The sequence below is a fragment of the Saccopteryx bilineata genome, chromosome 3 (assembly GCF_036850765.1).
Source record: "Saccopteryx bilineata isolate mSacBil1 chromosome 3, mSacBil1_pri_phased_curated, whole genome shotgun sequence".
NCBI classification, from domain to species: domain Eukaryota; kingdom Metazoa; phylum Chordata; class Mammalia; order Chiroptera; family Emballonuridae; genus Saccopteryx; species Saccopteryx bilineata.
The window spans coordinates 188,762,739-188,787,360 of record NC_089492.1 but is presented as its reverse complement, the minus strand read 5'-3'; the positions used below and the strand labels follow the sequence as shown (position 1 = coordinate 188,787,360).

Sequence of the window (24,622 nt, the reverse complement as noted above, 5' to 3'; positions counted from 1 at the left end):
GCATGTGGGAGTCTGTCTGATTGCCTCCCCGTTTCCAGCTTCAGGAAAAAAAAAAAAAAAAAAAAAAAAAAAAAAAAAAAAATATATATATATATATATATATATATAAAAATCATATAACAATATTGGTTCATCTATTATAGCAAATATGCTAAATGTAAGATGTTAAGCACAGGGGAATCTGGGTGTAAGATACATAGAAACTCTTTGTATTATCTGCCCCATTTTTCTGTAAATGTGAAACTGTTCTAAAATAAAAAATTTATATATACATATACAAAAGCGCACACACACATACCTATACACATACATATTTCTAAAAAGACAAGTGAGTAAAAATTTAAATTTATTAAGATTAACAATTGTAATTACTTCATCAAATATGTTTTTAAGTGAAAACAAAAATCTTGCTGGGATTTTCATTGCATTAAACATATAATCAACTTGGGAAGAAGTGACAGCCCCACTGTGCTGAATCTCTGATCTGTGAGCACAATATGTATCTCCATTTATTTAGGTCATATTTGATTTCTTTAATCAGCATTTTATAATCTTTAGCACATTGATCCATACATGTTTTGTTAAATATATTCCTAAGTATTTTATTATCTTGAGAGTGATTGTAATTGATTTTGTGTTTGTGATTTTGGTCTCCACATGTTCGTGACCAGTAAACAAAAATGCATTAAGTTTTTACTTGTTAACATTATATCGTGTCACCTTGCAGAACTCACTCATTAGCTTTGGAAAGTATTTTGTTTGGGATATGTTCTTTGGGATTTCCTGTATAGACAATCATATCACCTGCAATATTGATACTTTTATTTCTCCCTTTCCAATCTGTATATATTCAGTAGATTCATTCCAATACAATGCTGAATAATTATTTTTGTTTGTTTGTTTGGTTGGTTGGTTGTTTGTGAAAGGAGGAAGAGAGCACCCTGCACCCTCCCACATGCACCCTGACTGGGATCCACATGGCAAGCCCACTAGGGAGTGATGCTCTGTCCATCTGGGGTGTTGCACCATTGCTCAGCAACTAAGCTCTTCTTAGCACCTGAGGTGGAGGCCATGGAGCCATCCTCAGCACCCAGGGCAAACTTGCTGCAATCAACCCATGGCTGCAGTTGGGGAAAAGAGAGAGAGAGAGAAGCAAGAAGGGAAGGGTAGAGAAGCAGATGGGGACTTCTCCTGTGTGCCTTGACCAGGAATAAAATCCAGGACTTCCACATGCTGGGCCGATGCTCTACCATTGAGCCAACCAGCCAGGTCCAGAATAACTATGAAAAACAGACATTCTTGCCTTCTTCCCAATCTTAGAGAGAAAGCATTCAGTTTCTTAGCATAAGATGTTAACTAGACAATTTTTATAGATGCCCATTATCATGTTGAGGAAGTTCCCCTCTATTTCTAATTTGGTGAGAATTTTTTATCTTGAATAAGTATTGAATTATGGTCAAGTGTTTTTTCTATATCAATTGATATGATAACATGACCTACTTTTGCCTACTGATATAATGGTAGATTACATTAACTGGTTCTGAAATATTGAATTAAGGTGAATTTTAAAGAATAGGACTTCACAACCATAAAATCAATGTATTGATTTGCTTAATATCTATTTACCCTTACTAGAAGACCAGCTTGATAGTGGCATATATTATTTACTTTGTTCAAAACTATATACCCAACTGACCATGCAATGGCACAGTGAAGAGAGTGTCAGATTGGGATGTGGAAGACCTAGGTTCGAAACCTCAAGGTCTCCGTCTTAAGCATGGGGTTACTGGCTTGAGCGTAGAATGACAGACATGACCTCATGGTAACTGCCTTGATGCCCATGGTCACTGGCTATGTAAGGGGTCACTCACTCTGCTGTAGCACCCCTGGTCAGGGCATATAAGAAAGCAGTGAATGAACTAAAGGTGCTGCAATGAAGAATTGATGCTTCTCATCTCTCTCCCTTCCTGACTATCTGTCCATATCTGTACCTCTCTCTGTCTGTCAAAAATAAATAAACTATATACCCATTACCAAGCCTAGCACCTAGCACACAATAAGCACTCAATGAATATTCATAAAAAGAAATGAAGAAATAACAGAACACATGGCCTGACCAGGCAGTGGCGCAGTGGATGAGGCATCAGACTGGGATGCAGAAGGACCCAGGTTCGAGACCCCGAGGTCGCCAGCTTGAGCGCAAGCTCATCTGGTTTGAGCATAAAGCTCACCAGCTTGGACCCAAAGTCTCTGGCTTGAGCAAGGGGTTACTCGGTCAGCTGAAGGCCCGTGGTCAAGGCACATATGAGAAAGCAATCAATGAACAACTAAGGTGTTGCAACAAAAAACTTATGATTGATGCTTCTCATCTCTCTCCATTCCTGTCTGTCTGTCCCTATCTATCCCTCTGATTCTCTCTCTGTCCCTGTTAAAAAAAAAAAAAGAACACACAAGTACACTATCATGACAAGTCCACAGGGTAACAGAAGCAGAGATTATGTTCGAAAGTGGCCGAAAGGCAGAGTCCCTACCTAAGGGTATGCATAAATTAATCAGCATTCATCAAGGACTTGAACATAAAAACAAATGACCTAAACATAAAACTTCGAAAAAAATGTCTGAGAATATTTTCATAACTTAGAGTGGACAAAAATTTCTTAGAGTATAGGAAGAAATAACCATAAAAGAAAATATTGATAAGATAATTTTTTTTAATTAAAATTTTCTTTTCTTCAAAAAGCATCTTTAAAAAATGAATAGGGAGGACAAAGACTGAGAGAAAATATTTGCAAAACATGAATATGACAGTTGTCACACACAAAAAATTCTTACAATTCAATAATAAAAACAGAATCAGCCCAGCTAAAAAACAGTTTTCAACAAATACTTCAGAGAACATATACAAATGGGTAGAAGGAACATAAAAAGATTCTTGACAGCATTAGTCAGCAGGGGAATGCAAATAAAGGCCAATGAAATATCACTGTTATTATTTATTATTATATACCAGTAGAATAACTAACATTAAAATGACTGATAACACCAAATGTTGGCAAAGCTGTGGAACAACAGAACTCTCAAACCTTTGTTGGTGACAGTGTAAAATGATACAACATCTTCAAAACTAAAGTCTGGTAATGATTATAAAACTAAACATATAGCTAACCCTATAAATCAGCAATTCCAATCATAGTATTTAACAGAGAAACATGTCCAGAAAGACTTGTGTTAGAACATTCATTGACAGCACCAAACCAGAAACAGCCCAACTGTGCTTCAGTAGAATAATGGGTAAACAAACAGTGGTATACTCATCATACAAGGGAATACCATGACATAAACACACACATGACTACATGCACAATAACATAAATATCTCTTAAAAACATTATGTGAGTGAAAGAAGGCAATCACAAAACAGCACGTACTGTTATGATTCCTTTAATGTAAGGTAATATAACAAATAATCTAATCTATAGTGGAAAAAATTTAAAATAATGCTTTTTACTCTGGAAGGTAGGAGTGAAGACTGATCTTAAAAGGGGCGGCCCTGGCCGGTTGGCTCAGCGGTAGAGCGTTGGCCTGGCGTGCGGGGGACCCGGGTTCGATTCCCGGCCAGGGCACACAGGAGAAGCGCCCATTTGCTTCTCCACCCCCCCTTCCTCTCTGTCTCTCTCCTCCCCTCCCACAGCCAAGGCTCCATTGGAGCAAAGATGGCCCGGGCGCTGGTGAAGGCTCCTTGGCCTCTGCCCCAGGAGCTAGAGTGGCTCTGGTCGTGGCAGAGCGATGCCCCGGAGGGGCAGAGCATCGCCCCCTGGTGGGCGGAGCGTCGCCCCCTGGTGGGCGTGCCGGGTGGACCCCGGTCAGGCGCATGCGGGAGTCAGTCTGACTGTCTCTCCCCATTTCCAGCTTCAGAAAAATACAAAAAAAAAGAGGGGGGGCATGAGGGGCTTCCTGAGGTACCAGCAATGTTTTGAATTACATACGTGTATACATTTTTAGAAGTCAGTAAATGGTATACTTAAAATTTAAAAACAAAAACAAACTGCCTGACCAGGTGGTGGCACAGTGGATAGAGAGTCAGACTGGTATGCAGAGGACCCAGGTTCAAAACCCCAAGGTCGCCAGCTTACGTGCAGGCTCATCTGGTTTGAGCAAGGCTCACCAGCTTGAGCCCAAGGTCGCTGGATTGAGCAAGGGGTCACTCACTCTGCTGTAGCCCCACGGTCAAGGCACATATGAGAAAGCAATCAATGAACAACTAAGGTGCTGCAACAAAGAATTGATGCTTCTCATCTCTCTCCCTCCCTGTTCTGTCTATCCCTATCTGTCCCTTACTCTCTCTCTCTCTCTCTCTCTCTCTCTGTCATGAAAAAAAAACCAACTCATGGACACAACGACAGTGTGGTGATTATCAGGGAGGTAGGGGAGGTGGAGGAGGGTATAGAGAGGATAAATGGTGATGGAGGAACACTTGACTTGGGGGGGTGAACACATGATACAGTGTACAGAGATGTGCTGTAAAATTTGGTACCTGAAATCTGTATAATTAGGTTAACCAGTGTTATCTTTTTTTTTTTTAACAGAGACAGAGACATAGACAAGGACAGACAGAAACAGAGAGAGATGAGAAGCATCAATCATTAGTTTTTCATTGCGCATTGCAACACCTTAGTTGTTCATTGACTGCTTTCTCATATGTGCCTTGACAAGGGGCCTTCAGCAGACCGAGTAACCCCTTGCTCGATCCAGCGACCTTGGGTCCAAGCTGGTGAGCTTTGCTCAAACCAGATGAGCCCGCGCCCAAGCTGGCGACCTCAGAGTCTCGAACCTGGGTCCTCCGCGTCCCAGTCCGACGCTCTATCCACTGCACCACTGCCTGGTCAGGCCAGTGTTATCTTAAATAAAATTCAATTTGAAAAAATCTGTGCATTTCACTGAATGTAAATTTTAACTATTAAAAACATGTTTTAGTATATGCATTTAGGGAAAGACTACAACCTACTTTGAAATCTACCCTTCCAAAAAAAAAGAAAAAAAATGAAAAGCATAGGAACATGTTAATCATAAGAACCAGATGGTGAATATTTGGAGGTTCACTGTAAAATATTTTAAAACTGTATTGTATATTTGAAATTTTCCTGATAACAGAAAAATTGGGAGAAAAACAAGAATGGGACTGGATCGAGAGTACAAGGTACACATAAAAGTATAAATGTTACCCCATCTTTCTAGTTGTGAAATCCTAGGGCTCCATGAAAGTGACTCAGTAAATGCTCCGCGGTAAAAATTATATTAGAATGTGGGGCCACAGCAGCTCCACATATATAAACTGGCACTTCAGGCAAAATAATTTTAAGGGCTTTAGTGATGCAAAGAAACACAAACACAACAGAAAACCACTGGTAGAGGTGAAAATGAATTGTATCCACACAGCACCATGGGCCCCAGTGAATAACAAAATACCCATATCTTTCTCAATGGTTAAGTAAAATATGCACAGTGGGGCCATATATATATATATACATATATATGTATGGCCATATATATATAAATGTATATATTACACACACACACACACACACACACATATTCTCAGAGAAATAGAATACTCGAAAGGATACTAAAGACCAAACTGGTTTAGTATCTTAACTTTCCATGGGAGAAACCTGGGTCCAGCTAAGGAAGAGATTGCCAGGTGACCAGTCATCATTGGAGTCAGGAGTCATCTCTGGAATACACGTGCGGTGGGCTGGGCCCGGGCTCATCAGGCACAGCAGTCTAGGCTCACGGCTCCTCCCGTGGTGATCCCCAGCATCCCTGAAGACTCTCTAAGGAGATTTTCCAGCTATTTCGGTCACAACATACTTGAAAAATAAGGCCTGCGCTTCATATGACAAAATGCTCCAAAAACAGAAAGTCCGTTTTCTTCATAGTTGTCTGGGAAGGAGTACAGATCTATTTTCTGCTTTTGACATTTATTTTAAATTCAGATTCTATTGTACAACCTAATATGAGCTGCGAAGATAATTAATATAAATGGGAAACTCCGGGTGAAGTAGGAGAATGGAAGAAATGAAGTATTCTTAAAGTTCAAGTCACTTTCCTGCGCCACTTCACGGCATTTAATTGTCCGCTATCATCAAATACAAAATTCAAACATGAGCTGAAATTAGTATCCTTTATAAATCTCAATTACCTTTTCTGAACAAAGAGCATGTGGACCTCTTCGACACATGCATGTCTGATAACCTGTGGGTAAACTCTACTTAAAGGAGCACGATAGCTGAGCTTTTGGTTTAGCTTCTTAATTTACCTGGGGGAGGCATCACTGTCAAAAACACTGGTAGGCTACCAGTTTTACAATCTATGCAGTCCTGGGTCTAATATGTACCTTTAAAATCTCAAAATAGCACCTTTCCTTTAAGATTTTTCACCTTTATAGCAGAGCAAATACACACACACACACACACACACACTCATAAATATAAGGTCTACTGGAAAGTTCTGTCCATTTCTATCACAAGTTTCGACACGTAAGTACATGTTTATTTGGCGCATGTGTGCCTCTCTATTTTTATCACTTAATGTATACATACTGACGTAGCAAATTAACTAAAACAAACTTGATTCACATTAGTCTTATGTGTGAAGTGATAGTATACCCATGGCTACTGATAGAGTTCATTTACGCCACTGTAATTTTTACGAATTTCAACAAGGAAGAAATGCTATAGAAGCATGTCTTTCGCATCCACCATATTCCTCAGACTTAGCACCCTCCAACTATCACTTGTTTTTGTCCTTACAAAATTTATGGAATGGCAAAAAATTCAAAAATGAAGAAGATATCAAATAAGCACTGGTTCAATTTTTCGCATCAAAAGAGAAAACATTTTTCAAAAATGGGATATACAAATTGCCCTCATGTTGGCAAGAAATCATTAATAATAATGGCAATTATATTATTTAATAAAGTTTATTGACGGTAAGAAAAATTTGTATTTTGTTTTATTCCAAAAACAGACAGAACTTTCCGGTAGACCTTATATTTAAAAGCTGTTCACCTTTTTAGTAATACCTCTTGTAATAGGTCTGGTGGAAGAACAGATGAATAATAAAAATAGTAATAATGGCATTATTATTTTTTGAGTCTTTGGCAGAGTACGTCACATATATTATCTCATTTAGTTATTATCACAATTCAAGATTGATATTACTTTATAGAAAAGTAAAATGAGGTTCTACAGTTACATAGCAAAAAAAGTGGTCATGGTAAGGATCAGAAGCCCAGGTTTAATGCCAATGCCTACACTTCTGCCACTGAACTAGGAGGTTTTGTAAGGTACCAAAAGGATGAACACTGATATTGATATTCTGGGAGGAAAGGTCAAGCTTTCCTATCAGGCTTTCCTGTCCTGTCCCTCCTTTAGGGAGGAGAGGGAGAAGAATGTACAAGTTTCTGGCTTGCAAGAAAAATAGGTCATTCAGTTTTAAATCTAAAATAAGTTAACCCAGAAACTTCTCTTTCAATAGGAGGCAGAATTTACATGCCACCTTGCATTGAGTGTAGTAACTTCCTTCTCCTGGAATCTTGAGGCAATACTTCTAGGCTAGTGAGAGAAGAGGAACCCTGACAGATTTATAAATGTCTTTGATTGTGTTACCTTAAGAGACTTAATGTTTCTGTGTATACCCTAAACAAATGTTGCCAGCTTGTATGTGAAGTCATGCTCTCCCCCGCCCCTGTGTGATCAAGGGTATATAAGCAGCCCCTGAACTATTTTTGGGATTACACGATTTGGGCTTGCAGATGCACCTGCCAGCCATATGCGGCTGGTACATTAATAAATCTCCTCCTCTAATAAAATTCTTCAAAATTCATCTGGACTGGGTGTCTCTCGTGAACTCAATGAAATGAGGTACAGTGCCTTTCAGAATCTGGGGTGTGATACTTTATAACATTTGGGGACTCACCTGGGCTACAGTGTTTAGCTTCACAGAATCAAGACACCCCGAAACAGACATAAGCCAAGCTGAGCCTATTGGTCCCGCTTGAATCTCGAGGAGACGCTCGCCACCTGGGACTTTCCAGAGCTCCCGGTCTTCCTGTAGGGTCCAGACAGTTCTATGGTAGACACCTCCAGGTTCCCAAATTCGACAATTTGGATAATTCGGCAGAGAAAATTGAGGAGGTAGGTAGAGCAACTTTTTCTGCTTCACTGAACTTTTTGGCTTCCCTTTGAACTCTTGTTTTCGCTTTTATGTTTGTAACTAGTTTATAGTCTGTGTTGGACTACAATGAAGGTAGAGTAGTTTTGGGGGCTTTGCTGAATTGTGACTTGTAAAGCCAGTAGGCACGGCCACCATCACAGCAGCCTGGCCCATGCAGGTTCACATTGGATTCGGACAGTCGGTAAAGAAACAATGGAGCCAAAAACTGGTGGGCCATTAGCTTTAATCCTAGCTTGCACCCAGCAGGCAAGCAAAAACACACACTGGGCTCCAAAACCCACTCACATTCAGTGCTCACAAAGCTACTGACTTATCCAAGTTTCCTAGAATCAAAGGGTTCTAGCTCACCAGTCTTATTCACCTCTGTTCCCCATCTCCTTCCTTCTCCCTGCACAAACTCTGCACAAACTAGCTTCTCACTCAGCACTCCGCCATATTGGCTGCTTCCCCTGGCATCTTCCACGTGGCCTTTCTCTGCTCTCTGCTCTAATGCTAATCTCAGGAACCAAGAGCAAGCTCCTGTTCTGCCCCCATTTTATAGTGTAGAAATCAAAACCTTTAATCCAATATACAAAATAGGGAAGTCTCTAATACAAAGTCACTTATCTGAGGCATGATGGGATTGTACCACCCCACATCAAAAAGGGTGGGAAAGGCTTAATCCCAAAACCATGCCCCAGGCTACAAGGATCCTGCCTGCCCACAGCCTGCCCCCAACACACATTAATATCACCTGGGCGCCCTGGCTGGTTGGCTCAGTGGTAGAGTGTCGGCCTGGCGTGCGGAAGTCCAGGGTTCGATTCCCAGCCAGGGCACACAGGAGAGGCGCCCATCTGCTTCTCCACCCCTCCCCCTCTCCTTCCTCTCTGTCTCTCTCTTCCCCTCCCGCAGCCGAGGCTCCATTGGAGCAAAAGATGGCCCGGGCGCTGGGTATGGCTCCTTGGCCTCTGCCCCAGATGCTAGAGTGGCTCTGGTCATGACAGGGCGACGCCCTGGATGGGCAGAGCGTCGCCCCCTGGTGGGCGTGCGGGTGGATCCCGGTCAGGCGCATGCGGGAGTCTGACTGACTGCCTCCCGTTTCCAGCTTCAGAAAAATACAAAAAATATATATATATAATATATATATTATATATTATATATATATTATATATAATATATAATATATATGTAGCTCACCTGGGCAACGGCCTCCACATGGGCAGTGCCATCTTTAACAAAGTGAGCATAATATATTTTATCTGCCTAACATGACTCCAGGAATGTGGAACGCTGGTGGGGTAGGTAGGGCTTTCAAAACTGCTTTGCTGGTTGTCACTAGTCTATAGTCTTTATGTTTTGATCTGGAACTGCCACGAAACAGACCAGACATGGTTGTAAGTTCACGCAGGCTCTCCAAGACTGAGACGTTGGTGGGGAGTTTTAGTGGTCCTGCTTTGGGTTTTGCTAGGAGAGGGACTTCTTGTTATGCTCTGGAGGGATGATTGGTGGGGACTGGGTCCTGCTTCAGGCTCTCAGGGATATCTGCTCGTACTTTAGAAGGACATTAATGGGAACTGAGTGGACCAGGTCCTCCAGTTCTGCAGCGGGCCTTCAGAGACGTCAGTTTCTCTAACAGAGGTATTAGTAGGAACTTCATCCTGCCCAAAACTTTCAGAGGTATCTAGTTGTGCTCTCGGTAAAACGCCAGAAATGGAGACATTGCATCTATCTCTAGGAAGGCTAGTGGAGGTTAAGTTTGTCCAGATTTAGTCAGTCTCGCATTGCACTGAATCAGAGTAGGCTGAGCTAACCTGGATTGATTAATCTCAACCCAAGACTTCCAAGAGACGTCCCTGTGTTTGTAGAGATCTCAGTCTTTATTTTAATGTTTCTGTTTCTAAACCCCTGGTTAAGAAATCTCTGGTCCCGAGACCTGCGTGCACCTGAGAGGCCTCAGGGGGAGCTCTTCCCTCGTCTATGAGGCTTTCTCTGTTTATCAAATTATCTGGTATTATTTAATTGAAGTAGGCACACATTGTTTGCATATAAATTCTTTGTTTAATGTCTAAACATGTCTGTTTTAAGGCCTGTTTGAGTCTTTTGTGTTAAAATTGGAAGCTTCTGACTAAAAAGCAATCTTAAGTAGCGAACTATTATTCTCTTTGTTCTTAAATAGTAGCTCCAGGACACCCTAGAATAGGCAAGCCAAGGTTTCTCCCCTGAAGGAAATTATTCTCCTCGGTTGGCTTCTTCCCCTTGTCTTGTGTAATAATATTTCTATAGTCAAACACCTTTTATTCCGGGTGCTAGTTAACTATCTGTCTTATATTTTTGTTTTACTGGTGCACTAATTTCTGGATTTTTCTGAAGTAGTTTTAACTTTGTAATTAGTAACCTTAGCTATTAAATATGGGAGGAGGGGCCAGTTCACAGAAGACCCCTTTAGGTTGTCTTTTAAAGCACTTTCAAGAAGTTTATGAAGACAACCGCGGGTATAGAACTAAATGGTCCAAGAGAAGGCTTCGCACTCTCTGTGAATCAGAATGGCCTGCTTTCAGGGTTAAGTGGCCGAAAGTTGGAACTTTTAATCCCCAGATAGTAAAAGCAGTCTGGGATATAGTAACTGAGGATCCAGACTAGCCTGATCAGTTTCCATACATTGACCAATGGCTAAATTTAACATTAGATCCGCCACAATGGCTAAAAGTTTGCTCGATGCAAAGAGGGTGCCACGTCTTCCTAGTCAGGCCAGATTTGAGTCTGGAACAGGATGAAAGAATAACTAAAATGACAGTAGCAGTGCTCCAAGAGACGAACTCTTTTAAGGATGAGGGATCCTCAAAGGAGCAAAATAGAAAAGGGAGGAATTCAAAACAGAATAGGATTCGGCTAGGAAAGAATCAATGTGCTTATTGTAAAAATAAATGTCCGTTGGAAAAATAAATGTCCCAAGTTACAAGCGGCCATGGGGAACAGAGAAAAGTGGAGCCCACAAATATAAAGTCTTTCTCCAAACTCTGGAGCAAAAGGACTAGCGAGTAAGCATTTTGAGTAAGAGTAAAAAGCCAAGCAGGGACACACAGTTTGTGGATGAATAGGGTGGGGTTCTGGCAAAGGAGAGGCAAATGTACACATGCCCCCTCCCCTCTCCATCGTTCCCAAGTCTCTGCCAGCACTGCACCCGATCGGAAGGCAAACAATCAAGAGCAAACCTAGAGACAAACCGCGCTACCTTCAAGAGCACAGTTAGGTTAGGATTCAGCTTGCTGTGTGCGGGGTGACTGGAAAGAGCAATAAAGTAAGGATAAAATAACTAAAATGTAGAATAGAAATTAGTTTCAAATATCCACTGGCAGACCAAAGGAGGATTTGCCCATTTAGAAATTACAGGGTAGGAATTAAAAATTAGAACTTTGCTTTAAAAAATTGTAAAGTAAAAAGAAAGAATTTAGAAATTAACAAACCGTAGATGTGGAACATGCTAGTTAATTGGCAGTTTCTTAAATTAAATTGCAATTCCAGAAGGAGTGATAGAATCATAAGTAATAGAATTATAGGGAATAAAATGAAAAATAAGCTCTCTGTGGGTTAGGGATGATGGCTTGTTGCCATCCACAGGTGTAAAAATTAGAGAGGAATTCCAGCACTCTCACGCGGGCAGACAGGGTGTTGGATTCTCCTCCAAGTCTTTCAGTTTCGTAAAAGACATGAAGTTCATAAGGAAGAACCAAAGCATTAACCATAATGGTAAAAATTTTAAAAAGAATTTTCAGGGATTTGCAGGAAAAATTGGAAACCTCATATAGCCTAAAGCAACTCACTATTGGGAAAGTCATTTTCTACAAATTGTATTTAGCTGCTCAAAGCAAGGCAGTTAGTTTACAGGTGGCAAGTTGATTTGAGTCCTCCTTAGGAGAAGCCCCATTGTCTTGATAAGGGGCTAAACTGCAGGAAAAAAAAGGTAAAAGCGGCAAGCTCTCAGTTCTTGGAGTCTGCTTCTCCCTCAGGAGTCCATCCCGCCCCTCATGATTGAAATTACTGTAAGTCAAAAGGAAGTTAATATCTCATTGCCAGCTGGGTAGTTTATACCAAGGATCCCTTATTGTATAAAAGTATTTTCCATGTTAAAATATGTGTTGTTTAAAAAACCTTTTGTTAATTATTTTATTTGCTGTTTTATAGTCCTGTAATATTGAAGTCTTAATTTAAATATTGGAAGTTGTTAATAATGTCTTCTATGTAATGTTTAGTTTATTATTATTTTGAAACAATATTGTTCAATACTAAGTCATATCTTGGAATTCCTGCAAATCTATTTTATCATGCTTTTGTTAAAATTTATTTTGAATGCTAATGTACTGAATTATTTAGCAGTGAAGAGACTGGCATTCTAAAGGAGATACCCAAACCTATTTTCTTGAATTGATCCAGCTAATGACATTGCTTTTGTCTTTTTCGAAAAGTTTATATAAACAAATACGACCCTCAAGCCCCTCAGTGCGATCTTCTGAGCATGGCTTTTAAGGTCTATAACGACTAAAGTAGTAACAGAAAAGGCAAATAAGGCCCAAAAGAGGTCAAGAAGTACCAGCTTTTCGCATAAGCTCTAAAGTCTCCAGCGCCCAGAAAGGGCTTCATAGGATTCCATCAGGGCCCTGCTTCAAGAGTGGAAAGAAAGGTCATTGAACTGAAGCCTGCCAGGCCTCACGGCCCCACGGGGAGACATGTCTTTGCTGTGGAAAGGGACACAAGAAGTTAAGCTGGCCCCTTGATCCATGGAGGGAAGGTTCAGTCTCTTCTAGCCTTGCTCCAGCTACCTGTGACCTGACCTTTTCTAGCAGCATACCACTGAAGGCTAACAGGTGCCAAAGCCGACCATTGGCCCCATCTCACGACATCATTCACAAGCCTAAGGTCTTTCTTCCAAATAGCAGATATACTGATCTCATTTCTTGTGAACACAAGGGCCATTTCCTATTCCTTGCCTAAATATTTGAGTTTTATTTATCCCTCGAAGATCTCTACTGTGGGTTATTGACAGTCTGATTTTATTGCTTTATTTAATGTATACTGTCTCCTTCATTCCTCTTGACTCAATGCCCCATGCCTATTGTAACTTCAAATTAGTTTCTAATTCCAGCTAGAAGCAGTGGTCACTAGGACTTAAACTCTAGCTGCAAAGTGTAGAAATGTGACCACAACTCCAATGCCTTGTGGACTTTTCCTGAATATGTGTAACTCCTGTTCTTTAGGACATTTCTCAGACTTAGTGAAATTACGTTAACAAGTTAAGAACATTTGTGACTGTAAGAATTTTATTTTGAATCCTGTTACATTGGTTAGAACTTTATTTTTATTTAATAATCTAGTAGGCTTTAATCATTTTATTGTATTAAGATGCTTGTTATAGTATTTGTTAACATTGGCTATTTTAATTTTTAGTTAATTGTATGTTTTTCCAGTCTGCCTCAAAATCGGAACAGTAATTCAAATGAATAGATGCCACCCAGAACCAGTGGGTCTTGGGACCCTTATTGCCAAAGGTTTATTCAAAACTAATTAGACAAAGATTTGGCCAGTAGGAAAGAAACCCAATATTAATTAGAAACTAATTTGAAGTTACATTGTGCCCACAAGTACCAAAAGGTCAAGGCAAGTAATATGCATGAATGAAATAGTAAAAGAAATGTAACCACCCTTTCCCTAAGTACATGCAAGATTTACAGGTTACTCAGCAAACTGTTGAAAGACTGTCCAAGAGGCGCTTTCAGCATTTACATCACCCAAGAACTGACTCCCACGTGGACGGGTCCACACACCCTGATCCTGACAATTCCCCCTGCTGCTAAGGTAGAAAAATGGCATGCCCACTCCAACCACAAACCGGAAGCTGGTTGGTCTATGTACGGCGAATGTATGAAAAACTTACTAGGACTTCCTTTTATCAGACTCTGGGAAAAGGGAAACTAGGGTAAAACAAAAGCCAGCTTAATTGTCACTAAAAGTTAAAAGATTTAAAATTTAGAGTTCTGGCTAAAGGTAAATTGTTATAAAGGCCAATTAGTTTTATATAAATTGCAAAAGGAAATTGTACAGGCTATAGAAAATTAATCAGTAATATTTATTTCTTTAGTGAACTGTAATCTATTAATTTTGTCTGTTAAATATCTGTTACATGTTATAAGTTAATAAGCCTAGACAACATACTCTTCAGTAAACTAAGTCAAGGATTTGACTTAGGAAATAGAACCAGTGGGGAATGTGGTAAGGTACCAAAAGACTGAACATTGATATTGATATTGATATTCTGGGAAGAAAGGTCGGGCTTTCCTATCAGGTTTTCCTGTCCCGTCCCTCCTTTCGGGAGAGGAGGGAGAAGAATGTACAAGTTTCTGGCTTGCAAGAAAAATAGGTCATTCAGTTTTAAATCTAAAATAAGTTAACCCAGAAACTTCTTCTCTTTCAATAGGAGGTAGAATTTACATGCCACCTTGCATTGAGTGTAGTTCCTTCCTTCTCCTGGAATCTTGAGTGTAAAATACCTGTAGGCTAGTGAGAGAAGAGGAACCCTGAAAGATTTGTAAATGTCTTTGATTGTGTTACCTTAAGAGTCTTAATGTTTCTGTGTATACCCTAAATAAATGTTGCCAGCTTGTATGTGAAGTCATGCTCTCCCCTGCCCCTGTGTGATCAAGGGTATATAAGCAGCCCCTGAACTATTTTTGGGATTACACGATTTGGGCTTGCAGATACCCTGTGTCAACCATATGCGGCAGGTATATTAATAAATCTCCTCCTCTAATAAAACTCTTTGAAATTCATCTGGACTGGGTGTCTCTACGTGAACACGATAAAATGAGGTACAGTGCCTTTCAAAATCTGGGGTGCAGTACAGTTGGGCAGACAAAATATATTATGATCACTTTGTTAAAGATGGCGCTGCCCACATGGAGGCCCATCGCCCAAATGATATTAATGTGTGTTGGGGGCGGGCTGTGGGCAGGCAGGATCCTTGTAGCCAAGGGCTTGGTTTTAGGACTAAGCCTTACCCACCCTTTGATGTGGGGTGGTGCAATCCCATCTTGTCCCAGATAAGTGACTTTGTATTAGAGACTTCTCTATTTTGTATATTGGATTAAAGGTTTTGATTTCTACACTGTAAAATGTGGTCAGAACAGGAGCTTGCTCTCTCAGTCCCTGAGATTAGCATTAGAGAGGAGAGCAGAGAAAAACCACATGGAGGAGACCAGGAGAAGCAGCCAAGATGGTGAAGTGCTGAGTGAGAATCCAGTTTGTGCAGAGTTTGTGCAGGGAGAAGGAAGATGGGGAACAAAGGTGTATAAATCTGGTGAGCTAGAAACCTTTGATTCTAGGAAACTCGAATAAGTCAGTAGCTTTGTGAGCACTGAATGAGTGGGTTTTGGAGCCCAGTGTGTGTTTTTACTTGCCCACCAGGTACAAGCAAGGATTAAAGATGATGGCCCACCAGTTTTTGGCTCCGTTGTTTCTTTACCAACTGTCCGAATCCAATGTGCACCTGCATGGGCCGAGCGGCTGTTATGGCAGCTATGGATACTGGCTTCACAGATACTTAATAACAGAGGATATTGGATAAATACCAGTTATGCAGACAAGGTCCCTCACTGTCCTTGGAGAGCTACCAGTAGGTAGAGCAAAGTGTATCATTTGGTGCAGCGTGTCCTTTACCACAGATGGAGGCTTCCAGGCGAAGCACTGCCTGTGTCTACCCACTCTAACAAAGCACCACCTCCCCCTGACCACTGGCTTAACTGCCAATACTTGGCTTTTCAACCCAGCAGAGCAGGGAAGTAGAGTGTACTCAAGCGGACACCACAGGCTACTCGAGACAGGAAGGAGGCCAAGCAGGTACTGTGAACATAAAAGACTTGCTCTCAACCTCAGGGCCCTCCTTCATGTCAGTTCTATGGGTTAAAAACCCCCTTTATTTCTTCTCTGGGCCCGTGATGCCTTGACTGCCCCTTCCTGCCTCTATCGCCATGCCCTACTCCTTTGCAGCTATGGAAGCAAGGAGTCTGCAGAGGATACCAGGTCCTTGCCCACAACATCCAGTCTCTCCTCAGAAGGTGGTTGCACAGGCATTTCTGAATCACAAATTTAGATAAACTTGACCTGGAGGCCACTTGCTTTGAAGTCATGGATAGGTAAAATGGCTACTCAGCCACCATTTTCTTAGAAACAATGCAGGCCTGAAAAGAAGGACTTGCTCTCTCAATAATCCGGCTCAGACAGAGCTAGATGGTGATAAGGGACAACTGGATTAGGACTCAGACAATTTTGAGGAACTGTGGCACCACTCCCAACCACGAACAGAAGAAGCTATCTTGCAGCTGCCTTTGCCCAAGGCCCTTTGATGAATCCATATAACCCCTGGCCCATCCCTCCATCAGGGCTGACACTCTTTGCTGGACTCAGCCCGCCTGCACCAGGCCTTTTTAAAATAAACTTTACTTATGGGACATACAAGCCTTGTTTTTTTGGTTCGGCCCCCGGTTTCAGCCTTTCAGTCATCACACAAAATACAGTAGCCTCTGTAATGTTCACTGAAATTAAATCTAGTCGCCCACTTCAGTGACCTCATACCTAGAAACAGAGAGGACGATTTCTGTAAAGGAGAGGTGGAAGGACAGAGCCACCACGCTGATCATGGCAAGAAAGAGAGGGTATTTCAGGAGAGAGCTATGCTCATGCATCCAAAAGGACCACATTTCATTTATCTGAGCTAACAAACCATTTATTATTATTCTCTCACAGGGACGAGGGAGATGAATTTCATGTTGAAATGCTTAAGGGGTAAACATGACACCACAGTCTTCAGAGGAGAGGAATGAGAATCTGCAAAGCCAAAACCAGAGACAAAGGCCTTCCACCTCTGTTGGGCAGATAAAATGTATTATGCTCACTTTGTTAAAGAGGCCGTTGCCCAGGTGATATTACTGTGTGTTGAGAATCCTTGTAGCCTGGGGCTTGGTTTTGGGATTAAGCCTTTCCCACCCTTTTTGATGTGGGGTGGTACAATCCAATCATGGCTCAGAGAAGTAACTTTGTATTAGAGACTTCCCTATTTTGTATATTGGATTAGAGGTTGTGAAGCTACAATATAAAATGGGGGCGGAACAAGAGTTTGCTCTTGGTTCCTGAGATTAGCATGAGAGAACAGAGAGAGTAGAGCCAGCAGCGGAAGGAAGCCACGTGGAGGAGGCCAGGAAAAGCAACCAAGATGGCGGAGTGCTGAGTGAGATGCCAGTTTTTGTACAGTTTGTATCTGGGATAAGGAAGGAGATGGGGAACTGAGGAGAATAAGGCTGGTGAGCTAGAAACCTTTGATTCTAGGAAACTCGGATAAGTCAGTGGCTTTGTGAGCACTGAATGTGATTGGGTTTTGGAGCCCAGTGTGTGTTTTTACTTGCCCGCCGGGTGCAAGCTAGGATTAAAGACTATGGCCCACCAGTTTGTGGCTCCGTTGTTTCTTTACCGACTGTCCGAATTCAATGCGAACCTGCAAGAGCCGGGCTGCTCTGATGGTGGCCTTGGCTTCTGGCTTTACAACCTCACAGAACAGTCCCCAGATGGGCTCCAGGCACCACAGCCTCCCCACAGTCGTTGACCCTGCCTCCCTCCACCTGCCCTCTGCCCTCAGCATTTGTCAACTTTTGGCACAGTTCTTCTTTTCCATTATTGTTTCTTTTTCTCTAATTTGTCCTTCTTATTTTTAGTTTTATCATAACCTCTTACATCATTGCTATAAGCTGCCTTCAAGTGTCTCAGTTAAGAAAAAGATAAAAAATAACTAATAAATCCCAGTTTCCAATCTATACCTGGTTGGGGGAAAAAGGTAAATACAATAAACTTGTTCAAATCTGTGAAGCCAGTACCCAGGGCCAGGATCACAGCCGCCTGGCCCATGCAGGTTTGCACTGGATTCAGACAGATGGTAATGAAACAATGGAGCCAAAAATTGGTGGGCCATCATCTTTAATCCTAGCTTGCACCTGGCAGGCATGTAAAAACACTCAGTGGGCTCCAAAACCCACTCATTCAGTGCTCACAAAGCTACTGACTTATTCAAGTTTCCTAGAATCAAAGGTTTCTAGCTCACTAGACTTATTCACCTCTGTTCCCCAACTCCTTCCTTCTCCTTGCACAAACTCTGCACAAACTGGCTTCTCACTCAGCACTCTGCCAACTTCCCTGCCTTTCCTGGCCTCCTCTACGTGGTCTTTCTCTGCTCTCTCCTGTCTTCTCTAATGCTAATCTCAGGAACCGAGAGAGCAAACTCCTGGTCTGCCCTACTTTATAGTGCAGAAATCAAAACCTGTAATCCAATATACAAAATAGGGAAGTCGCTAATACAGTCACTTACCTGAGGCATGATGGGATTGCACCACCACACATCAAAAGGGTGGGAATGGCTTAGTCCTAAAAGCAAGCCTTAGGCTATAAGAATCCTGCCTGCTTACAGCCTGTCCCCCCACACCCAATACAGACTATAAGCAAGCAAACATATATATCATATTTAAAAACTTATTAATGACCAACAAAAACCTACCTAAGAAAAAACGCCCATTTCTGTGTAAGGATATGACTATCCCAAATAGAATCACATCATTACATGAGAAAAGAATTTTGAGGACCATATTTGATCATTCTGCAAAAGAGAAAACAGACCCAGAAAATATTAAATTTAACAGAGATCACAACACTACTCACGGGCACTCTACTACTTTTCAGCATGACTTTCATGCCATCAGCACTACAACAATAAAAAGAGATATATTCAAATCACCTTTTCTGAGCCTAATCAAGATGTCCAGGCATCAGCTGATGAACACACACATCCCACTACTCCATCACAGTAATCAATAATTCTATGCAATGCTTCTTTGTGCAATGATACAAATACTGAGTCATATTTACATATATTAGTTTCTAAAAATGAGTGTAAATGGAAGAACATAAGTGCTGATACTGACAATACAACTGAGACAAAGGACACAATTAAGCATATAAAAGTGATGGCTCATGGTCAAAAGGACAGTTACCGAAAATAAGCTGATCAACTCAGCATGCAAAGGTAAGGGGGGAAATAGTAAAGCTATCCCAAATACCAAGTTCACAGTGTCTAAAGATTGATAAGGGAACGTGATAGAAAATTCAAGAAGATCAGAAAACTACAGAATAAAAAACTAGTATCAAAAGAACATTCTAGCCTGAACAGGCGGTGGTGCAGTGGATAGAGCGTCGGACTGGGATGCCAGGACCCAGGTTCGAGACCCCAAAGTCACCAGCTTGAATGTGGGCTCATCTGGTCTGAGCAAAAGCTCACCAACTTGGATCAAAGGTTGCTGGCTTGAGCAAGGGATTACTCGGACTGCTGAAGGCCTACAGTCAAGGCACATATGAGAAAGCAATCAATAAACAACTAAGGTGCCGCAATGCGCAATGAAAAACTGATTGATGCTTCTTATCTCTCCGTTCCTGTCTGTCTGTCCCTGTCTATCCCTCTCTCTGATTCTCTCTCTGTCTCTGTTTAAAAAAAAAAAAAAGTCAATAAATTTTAAAAAAATAAAAAATAAAACATTCTAGTAACTCAAATATAGAAAAGGAGTTCATGGGTCTGTTCACAGGTATGTATCTTCTGTAGAATCACTTATCAAGATTGGGCAGCTAGTTCCTTAATTAAAAACAAAGGGTTCTGGCCCTGGCTGGTTGGCTCAGCGGTAGAGCGTCGGCCTGGCGTGCGGGGGACCAGGGTTCGATTCCCAGCCAGGGCACATAGGAGAAGCGCCCATTTGCTTCTCCACCCCCCCACTCCTTCCTCTCTGTCTCTCTCTTCCCCTCCCGCAGCCGAGGCTCCATTGGAGCAAAGATGGCCCGGGCGCTGGGGATAGCTCCTTAGCCTCTGCCCCAGGTGCTAGAGTGGCTCTGGTCACTGCAGAGCGACACCCCGGAGGGGCAGAGCATCGCCCCCTGGTGGGCAGAGCGTCGCCCCTGGTGGGCGTGCCGGGTGGATCCTGGTCGGGCGCACGCGGGAGTCTGTCTGTCTCTCCCGTTTCCAGCTTCGGAGGAATACAAAAAAAAACAAAACAAAAAAAAGAGTTCTTTCATTCTCCTTTTCAATTGCACTTTCAGTACACTTTGAATAACTGTACTCTAAATAAACAACTGCATTATAATTGTTATAAACATTGATTTTTAAAAAACGAAACAAAAAAAATCTGAACTGACAATTTTGCCATTCCAAAGATGTTATGTGATACTAAATAAGAGGAAGACAATTCCCTGATACATTTTCAGAATTTTATTTAAAGTTTGCTTCTGTTCAAATCATTTTCTCGCCTGACCAGGCAGCGATGCAGTGGATAGAGCATTGGACTGGGATGCAGAGGACCCAGATTTGAAACCCCAAGGTCACTGGCTTGAGAACAGGTTCATCCAGCTTGAGTGCAGGCTCACCTGCTTGAGCGTGGGCTCACCTGCTTGAGCGAAGGATCGCTGGCTGGAGCATGGGATCATGGACATGAGCCCAAAGGTTGCTGGCTTGAAGCCCAATGTCACTCGCTTGAGCAAGGGGTCACTTGGTCTGCTGTAGCCCCCCCCCCCAGTCAAAGCACATATGAGAAATCAATCAATGAACAACTAAAGAACAACGACGAAGAACTGATGCTTCTCATCTCTCTCCCTTCCTGCTTCTCTGTCGCTATATGTCCCTCTCCCCGTCTGTCTCTGTCACACACACACACACACACACACACACACACACCATTTTTTCACTCTGGAAAACCTAAAACATGTAGTCCAGGTTACATATTTGAAGATATTATTAAAATCCACCAAAAAATAAAAATGAATATTGGAATCTTAGTGAAGAAACCCAAGGCAGAAATACAAAAAAAAAACAAAAAAAAACGGAAAGGTGACAGCACAAGAGTCTCATTAGGGATACTGGGAACACAACACTAACAGGCAGCCAAACTCTATCCACTGTCTCCCAGGAAGAGCACAGCTTCCCTCACAATTCTCACATGGCCACTAACAGGCAAATGAAAATGAAACAACATGTACATACAGAATTCAGTTCATAAAAACATTCCTCATCCATTTTGTGTCTTCTATTCCCTCTCAGGTCTCCATGCAAAAGCCAAAGTCCAGTTAATTTACAGCCATAGCAATACCTGGAGTGCTAAATATCACAAAAAGTACTATAATATGCCCAGGGACTCCAGGAACTAGCATCTGGAGATTATCAGAGACAGTCTAACCAAAGAGGTGAACTTTTGAGGCAATATATGGGGCTTCTGGGCTCAGGTCGGAGAAAGGGAAGGGAAGCATTCTGGAGCTCATGAAAAAGCAAGCTGCTGCTGCAGAAGCTTCTAGGGAACAGATCTTGCCAGTCCTAAATGAATTCTGTAGGATAGCTAAAAAGCTAAGGACAAGACTGCTGAGGAGAAAAGACAGACAGACAACATATATCAGCATCTGGGCAAAGTAAACACAGCGAAGCACACCTGCTAGGTTGCTTCAGCTTTCGGTGATGGAAGGGGGACAGTCCATGAGTCAGACAACAGCACACCAGGATGGCAAGGTAATTAATAAGAAAGTTACATGCATAATTTTAAAGTAAAGATAACTGTTGAATCTACTAAAATTATAAGCTATTTTATTTTATTTCACATAAACAATATACCCATTAAAACAATTATGTATATAAGCTGAATTTTACTGTCTCTCATGCCCAATATCACCTAGTTTCCCCCTAGAAAAGTAAAGACTAAAAATACACAATAATCAATTTAAAAATCTGCTTTGAATAAGTTTGCAAGCATCCAATTCTAATAAGTTTTCCCTAAAATTATAATTGTTACAAAGAAAATATGAACAGATATTACTGACTCATTATCAAGAAAATTTGACAATTTCCCAAAAAAATTTTTCATGGTAAAAGTTAACTTCTACTCTGTCAATAAGTTGCAAAATCATTTATAACATATAGTAGATACTTTACAACCAATAATTTTTTTTAAAATGTAGGACTTTCGCCAATATAAGAGGATAAGACAGAAAGGAATAGAACATGACCACTGGGAAGGAGAACCAAAAGTATTATTGCCACAATATAACTGTCTGTCTAAAAACCTTAAATGAAGCAACTGATGAACTGCTAGGACAAACAGTTTTATGAATATTATAAATTTTTTAAAAATTTAAATCCGTAGCATTTTTTAATAACCAATGGGAAATAAAGTTATAATGAAAACTATCCTTCATAATAACAGACATATGAAGGGGCCTGTTTGAAGTAAATTAAAAAATTTTACTAAGGACCATGAAAGAAGGTCAAAATACATTTAAAAAAAAATACACCTTGTATGAAAAGATCAAATGGTATAAAATCCCAGCTCTACCCAAATCATTTTAGTGTAATTCCCAATGGAAATTTCTACAGGGGGGAAGGGGAAGATTAGAAGAAGAATTTTACAAAGAATGCCAAAGTCCATTTGAAAAATTAAACAAGTAACAGAAGCTAAGAAATCTCTGAGAAATAATAACAAGAAAACAACAATAATAAAAACTGGCACAAGAACTGACAGCATAAATAGATTGAGATATTTTAAAACAATATATATTTGCATAAACCAATGCAGAAATGAAATATATAGAAATAGCACTAAAATTTTTTCTAACTATTTAGGAGAAAAATAAACTGATCTTCACTTCATGCCATGTGCTGAAACAGACTGTACAGAGTTGTGTAGAGTTCTGTTATATGTTTAAAACAAAAACAAAACAAAATACACTGCTCAAAAATTAGGGGAGAAGACCTGAAGATGGCAGCAGAGTAGGCAGAAGCACAGACTCCCAGCTCACACCACCAAACTGGATTATAAACTAATTTATGAACAATCAGCATGAAAAACCAAATCTGGACTACAAGAACAGCTCTCAAAAACCAAGGAGCGGCCCTGGCCGATTGGCTCAGAGGTAGAGCGTTGGCCTACCATGCAGGAGCCCCAGGTTCGATTCCTGGCTAGGGCACACAGGAGTAGCGCCCATCTGCTTCTCCACCCCTCCCCCTCTCCTTCCTCTCTCTCTCTCTTCCCCTCCCGCAGCTGAGGCTCCATTGGAGCAAAGATGGCCTGGGCGCTGAGGATGGCTCTGTGGCCTCTGCCTCAGGCACTAGAATGGCTCTGGATGCAACAGAGCGATGTCCCAGATGGGCAGAGAATCGCCCCCTGGTGGGGGCATGCCGAGTGGATCCCAGTCAGGCATACACGGGAGTCTGTCTGACTGCCTCCCTGTTTCCAGCATCGGAAAAATGAAAAAAAAAAAAAAAAAAAAAAAAAAGACCAAGGAGCAAAGAAGAAGCCACAACAAACCTGGTAGGGAGCGCCTGAGCGCCTGAATCTCCCCTGCTTACAGGAACAGAGGGGGGGGAGATGAGGCTGAGAGCCCAGAAGGAATCTCACTCCAAGGAAAAGAGCAGTAAATACTGTTCATAGCCACTTGCCTGGCCACCAGGGAACGAGCTGTGTTGAAAGGGCCAGCTTGTCTTCCAAAAAGAAAGGGGAGAGAAAGAGAGACAGATGGTGAGGGGAAGAGGAATGCAGGAAATGAACTGAAAGCTGACTCATCCAGTGCTGGAGGCGGCCATAGCTGGAGGGGGGGAGCTGATCCTTCCACAAAACAAAATACAAAGTGCTTCAAGGTCACGGATCTCCAACCATCTCTCCAGCTCCAATCAGTACAACAAGACAGCTGAAAACAAGAAGTAGGGAAAAGGGTTAGTAACTCAGGTCTCCATAAAGATCTGAGATACACCTCCCCCTACAGATGCTGAAAAAGTAACCCGCCACCAGCGAGATTAACTGGAAAAGGAGGACTTCAGAGTAACAGGTTACACCCACGCATTCCTGGATACACTTTCAAATAAGCACCCTCCAGATATCAGCAAACAAGACAATCACCTGTTAAGAAAACAAATCAAGAATTCAAAGTGGCCCAAATCTGAAAATGGATTACAAATAATAGCTGATGCCAACCCAAGAAGACCTAGAAATAACACAATTGAAAACTGGAGGCAGACAACACCAAGCCAAGACTCAACCAGCTCTACAAACATAACACCCAAATACACTGATATAATGAGAAGACAGAGAAGTGCAATCCAAATGAAACCACAGGAGAAACATCCAGAAAATGAAATGAGTGATATGGAAATAACCAAACTTCCAGATGCTAAGTTCAAAATAATGATTGTAAGGATGCTTAAGGATCTTAGAACAACAATGGATGGTCATTATAAACACTTAAATAAATAAATAGCAAGTATAAAAAGGATATTGAAATATTAAAAAAGAATCAGTCGGAG

The 24,622-nt window shown here is 41.4% G+C and overlaps 1 protein-coding gene and 1 non-coding gene across 7 annotated transcripts in view; one reads left to right on the top strand and one right to left on the bottom strand.

Moving 5' to 3' along the window:
* Positions 1 to 24,622, bottom strand: part of FARS2 (phenylalanyl-tRNA synthetase 2, mitochondrial) — a 672,513-nt gene that overhangs the window by 520,542 nt on the left and 127,349 nt on the right. The window lies entirely within an intron of this gene.
* Positions 23,214 to 23,289, top strand: TRNAG-ACC (transfer RNA glycine (anticodon ACC)). Its single transcript has one exon. It is a non-coding gene; the product is annotated as a tRNA-Gly (tRNA).